A 6000-nucleotide genomic window follows, 5' to 3' on the forward strand; every position below is an offset into this window, starting at 1 on the left:
GGAGCGATCATTGGTCGCTGGAAGTTTCCCATTGGGCCATTTCACAATTGTTAATTTCCACCCTGCAGATACTTTCTCACCAATCTATTCACAGATATCCAGAGACGCCTCTGAAGAGGGTAATGGCCAGGTGTAGCTTAACATACTGACAGATACGCTTACTTCCCTGGGTATTCCTCACAGTACGAAGTTAAAAACCACACTACACCAGGTTACAGTAGTGAAAAGCGACCCGGATCATCATGACTATGTTCATCGACCCTAAACACGAACGAACCGAATCTTTGAAAAAGGCCATGAATTGAACACCTGTCTCTGAGAACTTCCTCACTCAAAATGTGGCCACTTGGTTTTCTTTGCGATTATTCTCTTGGCTAAAGGAAGGCGCTTTACCGAAGAACTAGAGTAAAAGAAACCTCACAGACTTTATACTAAATATTACCCATTGTCAGAATCATTCATTTGCTAATCTATTATATACAGGGCATTGCATTTTAAAATCTATACATTACAGATCGATTCTGGACAGTGTTGGTCACATTTGGATGTCGCCCTCGCTAGTTTTGATATTTCGATCCTGTGCTAACTTGAACAAGTTTGAAAGCTCTTCACCACCGGTAAATGTTCCCTCATGCCCGTGGAACTGGCTGCCTTGGTTCCTTACCGTATCATCTCTTCTGTCGGCCCTCTTGCCGCCGGCTGAAAGTAAAAGGCAGAAACATCTCACTGAGGAACACTGCAGCAAGAACATGCGTTCTCAAAGCCTCGGGGTTTCTGGAGTGCACGGTCCGATTTACATTAGGCTTTGAATATCAAACGCTTCACCTCTTTCTGAATCTTGTCGCTTTTAATGGAGCTGTAAAGCTGGAGTTCATAAAGTGAAGGAAAGGATTTTGCCTTCACCTAGCGCCTGAAGTGGCGGGGTCTCCGCAGCATTATAAACTGCACGCCCACCCCCACCCCCTGCAGCCTGATGAGCTGCTTTGGGGAGTGCCGGGCTGTTGTTTGTCCTGGTGAAATGGTCATTCTATGGTGTGTTTGTTATTTGAGTGAGGGGCACGTATTGTTTTAAAGTAGTCAGGTTTCAGACTGGTCTTTCTGTCCCTGAGTCGAATTGGCTCAGAGCGAGCCCGGGCCCAGGGTTCCCCCGATCCAGTCTCAACTGTGCATTCCTTCCTTTACTTGCTCCTGTCTCTCAGCAATCTAGTTATTTCAAACTCTAAAGCATCACATCTGGAGTGTTTGCTTATTCCCAAACCTTGGGACCAATGATGCTCAAAATTTTATTTTGTCCAACCAGGTTTCTTTCAAAAATAGAAATTGCTGGAAAAACCCAGCAGGTCTGGCAGCGTCTGTGGTCAGAAACCAGAGCTAATGTTTCGGGGTTCAGTTGACGCTTCCTCAGAACAGGTTTATTTCAATGTTTTTGAAGGTTAATTTTCCTTCATTGCTGATTCTTGGAATCGACAAAGGCGATGGGCACTTAATGTACATGAATTTACTTCCAACTTGAAAATAACGGAAAGGAATTGAATTAACCTGAAACTTTGTGTCCAAAGAATAAACAGTGCTGACAAGTTTCTCGTTCTATCCGCGTCCTCCTCTCCCCTCTCCCCCCCCCCCCTTTCTCATCCTCTCCCCTCACTCAGTCTCTCCTACTCTCCCCTCACACCTTGCCCCTCATCTCCCACACTTCCTCTCACATCTTCTCCCTCCCCAAAACACCCTCTTCCCTTCACCCTATCCGCCCCTCTCACTTCTTCACGCTCTGTTCCCGTTAATATCTTTCTCACTCCGACTTCCTTTATAATTCACCCTCATCTGTTTGTTGCCCGTGTGGTGGGGAGGGAGGGATGAGTGAGCATGAGAATGTGAGGGAGCTGGTGTGTGCAAGAGAGTGTGAAGGGTGGAGGGTGAATGTACCCCTCCAGCCCCACAGTTTCTCCCTGACACAAACACATATATACTCCTGCGTATACATACCTCTGTGTCGTTCCTACCCCTCCCCCCACATATACACTTTTGCGTACATATACCTCTGTGTAACTCCGATCGCACCCCTTCACACACATACACTCCTGTATACACATACCTCTGTGTCGCTCCTACACCCCCCACACATATATACTTCTGTATACATCTACCTGTATGTCACTCCTACCTCCCACACATATACACTTCTGTATACATGTACCTGCATGTCACTCCTACCTCCCACACATATACACTTCTGTATACATGCACCTTTGTCTATCTCCCACCCAAACACACACAGCTCCTCTATACACATACCTCTGTATCTCTCTCCCTGACACATATACATACAGCTCGTCTATACACACCTCTGCTTCTCATTATTTGGGATCGGATCCTCCCATTGGCATCTTTGTGAGCTGGGTCAAGACTAGTTAGGAGCTTCATGACGTTCTCCCGTCCCTCCGATGTTAACTCACCAACAGCAGCGGGTCTTGCAATGTCTTTCATAAACGAGCAGAAAATAATGAAAGGCGTTACATGTAAACTCGAAAACACAGTATTCAGTAATTAGCATTTGTAAAAAGAAAATACTCAGCATCCCCTGAGATTAATTAATTCATCTCTGCTCAATGGGTACAGAATTCGTTCATTCCAAGACTTCTTCACATTGAGAGATTCGAATTAATTTTTTATTTAAAAAGAACCAAATAATGAGAGGTTTTGTAGGGGACTCACCCTGGTGGCGCTGCATTGGGTCAGAGATCACGGGGTTCGATTGTACATGATGGGTCACAGCCAGAAGGATGAGGAGAAGCCCGGAGAAGATATGAAGACTCATGGTGGCTAACGCCTTTCCCTTTGATTTATCCCAAGTTCTGTAAGCACCTTCTTAACCAAGGCTTGTCAGGTCTCGTCTCAGTCGCCTCTATTCTACCCAGACCCCCAATATTTAAACTCTTTGGCTCATCATTCACACATCCACAGAAGGGAAGAAAAAAAACTCAAATCGGATGCATTTTCCAAATCTGTACCTTGACATTTGGCGACGTGTCTTTGCTGAATCTGTGGTTGGCTTTGTAACATATTGCAAATGTAGCTCCCGCGTCACACCTCTTGTCTGGTGGAGAGCAAACACATTAAATCTGCGTTATCGCTGCTTGAACAGGGCAATCTCACAAACATTTGGGTAAACTGACTCGGCCAAGGAGGGAGATCAGCGCTGGCCGCCCTCACATTGAGAGCTATCTGCACGAATTGTCTCCACCGTGTATTGTTAATGTCTGAAGCTAATTACAAAGTTGTCCTCGAACTTTTTCGGTTGACGTTAGTGGTTGGCATAGCAAGTGAGAGAAGACAGCAGAATAAATAGCAAACCTCAATAGATACCGTTTATCCATCTGATGGAAATTAAACCAGAAGTGAAGATGAAAAAGGTGCTGGCTGCATAAGGCTGCATACGAATTAGCAAATGTTTGTAATAACCGGGATCACTGTATTGTGATACTGGAGCAATGGGATTTTGAACGTCATATCAAAACGCGCCTTTCAATATTAATTTTACTGGAATTACATCATCAAACAGGGAAAATAGTTTTTTTTATACGTGGAGGAAGTCGAACGGGGAACTTAAATGCATTAAATCAGTTCGATATAAAAAGGGAAAAGATGTATTTAACGAATTCAAATCTCAATTCGTGGCAATTGGCAGGTTGGGGATTCATATTTGCACTTATTGTCATGTGTCAAATGCAAGATAACTCATGATGCTGCGAGGTGTAACTTGGTGGTCCTTTTGAGAGTGTTTCTCAAAACGAATGGTTTCTCTCTTACCTTAGACACACTCCTCGTGCCTGTTCCCGCTCGTTTCCGAACATCTTTTTGACCAGTGAGTGAAAGAAAGACGCTAACAGCGCTGGAACATCTGCACGAAGTGACCTGAGCACATTGGACATCTTTTGCAGAGTAACCAATGCAGGGAACAGCTGGAGGGCACTGCCGCCAAGGTGTCATAGCCACCCCTCACCACCTCCCTGATAGCAACCAGACAGTTAAGAGACAGACCAGCGATCAGGAGAATATATACATGTATGAACCCAGCCAGTTTGCAAATAGTTGAGATGAAATTAGAAGGAGATGGCTAATGATGCAGACTGGGGCAAGGAAGACGTTATGTTTAATAGGTTAGGTTAAGTGCATAAAGCAATCGATTTGTGATTCCACTTTCAGTGATGTTAAAAAGATTTTTGCATTGAACTTCTTGGTATATGTTGCTGTCATTAAAAGGTGACGTTGCCTAGTCCCATACAGCTACTTTCTCATTGGAGATAGACAACTGGTGGTGGTTTAACCTGAGGGTCACCATACCTCAAGCAAGAGGAGAGATTGAGAAGGAGAATTCCTCATAGTAACCTCAGCCACTGTTGGTATCATTCTACATTGTAAATCAGCAATCCGACCAACTGAGCTATTATGAAACCTAATTGGATGTGCCAGGTTGGCAGTATAATGAATCACAGGGGAACGACAGATGGTTGTGACTTAACACATGAGGAACATTTCGGGAAAGCCCATTGCCCAGGCACTGCCCACAATTTGCAAAGAAGAGTCACTGGAGTCAAAACATTAAATCTGCTTTCTCTCCATAGGTGCTGCTAGACCTCCTGAATTTCTCCAGCCATTTCAGTTTTTGCTCTGCAATTTTCCTGAAGGGTTCAACAGAAAGGAATGAATTTGAGATCATTGCAGTTTCAATGTGTCATTCGCCCCTTTCAGCTTGTGAGATGGTGGAATTTGACTGTTGACTTGCCCGACATCACAGTGGTGAGAATGTTTCAGAAAGGACATGACTGTGGAGGGTTTTGGAAGCTCATGACCTTGTGAATACTGGGCATAGAGCAGCTTATCACATTTCCTTGACTATTGCAGCAATTACAATGTGACTGACCAAATCAGCTAGAGGTCTTAAAAGATGAGATAGAGTCATAGAGTCATAGAGGTGTACAGCATGGAAACAGACCCTTAGGACCAACCTATCCTTGCCGACCAGATATCCCAACCCAATCTAGTCTCACCTGCCAGCACCCAGCCCATATCCCTCCAAACCCTTCCTATTCATATGCCCATCTAAATGCCTCTTAAATGCTGCAATTGTACCAGCCTCCACCACTTCCTCTGGCAGCTCATATCCAATGCCCGCTTAAATGCCCATAAAGAGGGAGAGTCCACCACTGCTACTGGCAGGGCATTCCATGAACTTACACTTTGCCTATTTACCCTATCCATGCCCCTCATAATTTTGCAAAGGTCACCCCTCAGCCTTTGATGCTCCAGGGAAAACAGCCCCAGCCTGTTCAGCCTCTTCCTGTAGTCAAATCCTCCAACCCTGGCAACATCCTTGTAAATCTTTTCTGAACACTTTCAAGTTTCACAACATCTTTCCGATAGGAAGGAGACCAGAACTGCACGCAATATTCCAACAGTGGCCTAACCAATGTCCTGTACAGCTGCAACATGACCTCCCAACTCCTGTACTCAATACTCTGACCACTCCCTAGGACCTTACCATTAAGTGTATAAGTCCTGCTAAGATTTGCTTTCCCAAAATGCAGCACCTCGCATTTATCTGAATTAAACTCCATCTGCCACTCCTCAGTGGATGATAAAAGTATAGCAAAGTAATGAAATGGGATTACATCACAAATCCCCCAGTGAATTGGTATTTATCCACAAGGAGTTGTGATGCCCTGTTTAAAATGAAGCCAGATTTTGATAAATAACTGGATTTTGAAACTGGGTGGAAGGCAGCTTGGTACACTTTCAGATTTCCATGATGCAATGAACAAAATGGAATTCAAGGGAGATAAGAGACAGGACAGTGTTCTTTTTTTAACAAAAGCAAAGTACAATTAATACTGGAAATCTGAGCTAAAAACAGAAAGTGCTGAAGGACTGAATAGGTCTGTCAGCCTCTGTGAAAAGTGAAACAGAATTAATGTTTCTGAATCCAAAATTGTGTCCTTCTGA

The sequence above is a fragment of the Chiloscyllium plagiosum genome, chromosome 12 (assembly GCF_004010195.1).
Source record: "Chiloscyllium plagiosum isolate BGI_BamShark_2017 chromosome 12, ASM401019v2, whole genome shotgun sequence".
NCBI lineage: Eukaryota > Metazoa > Chordata > Chondrichthyes > Orectolobiformes > Hemiscylliidae > Chiloscyllium > Chiloscyllium plagiosum.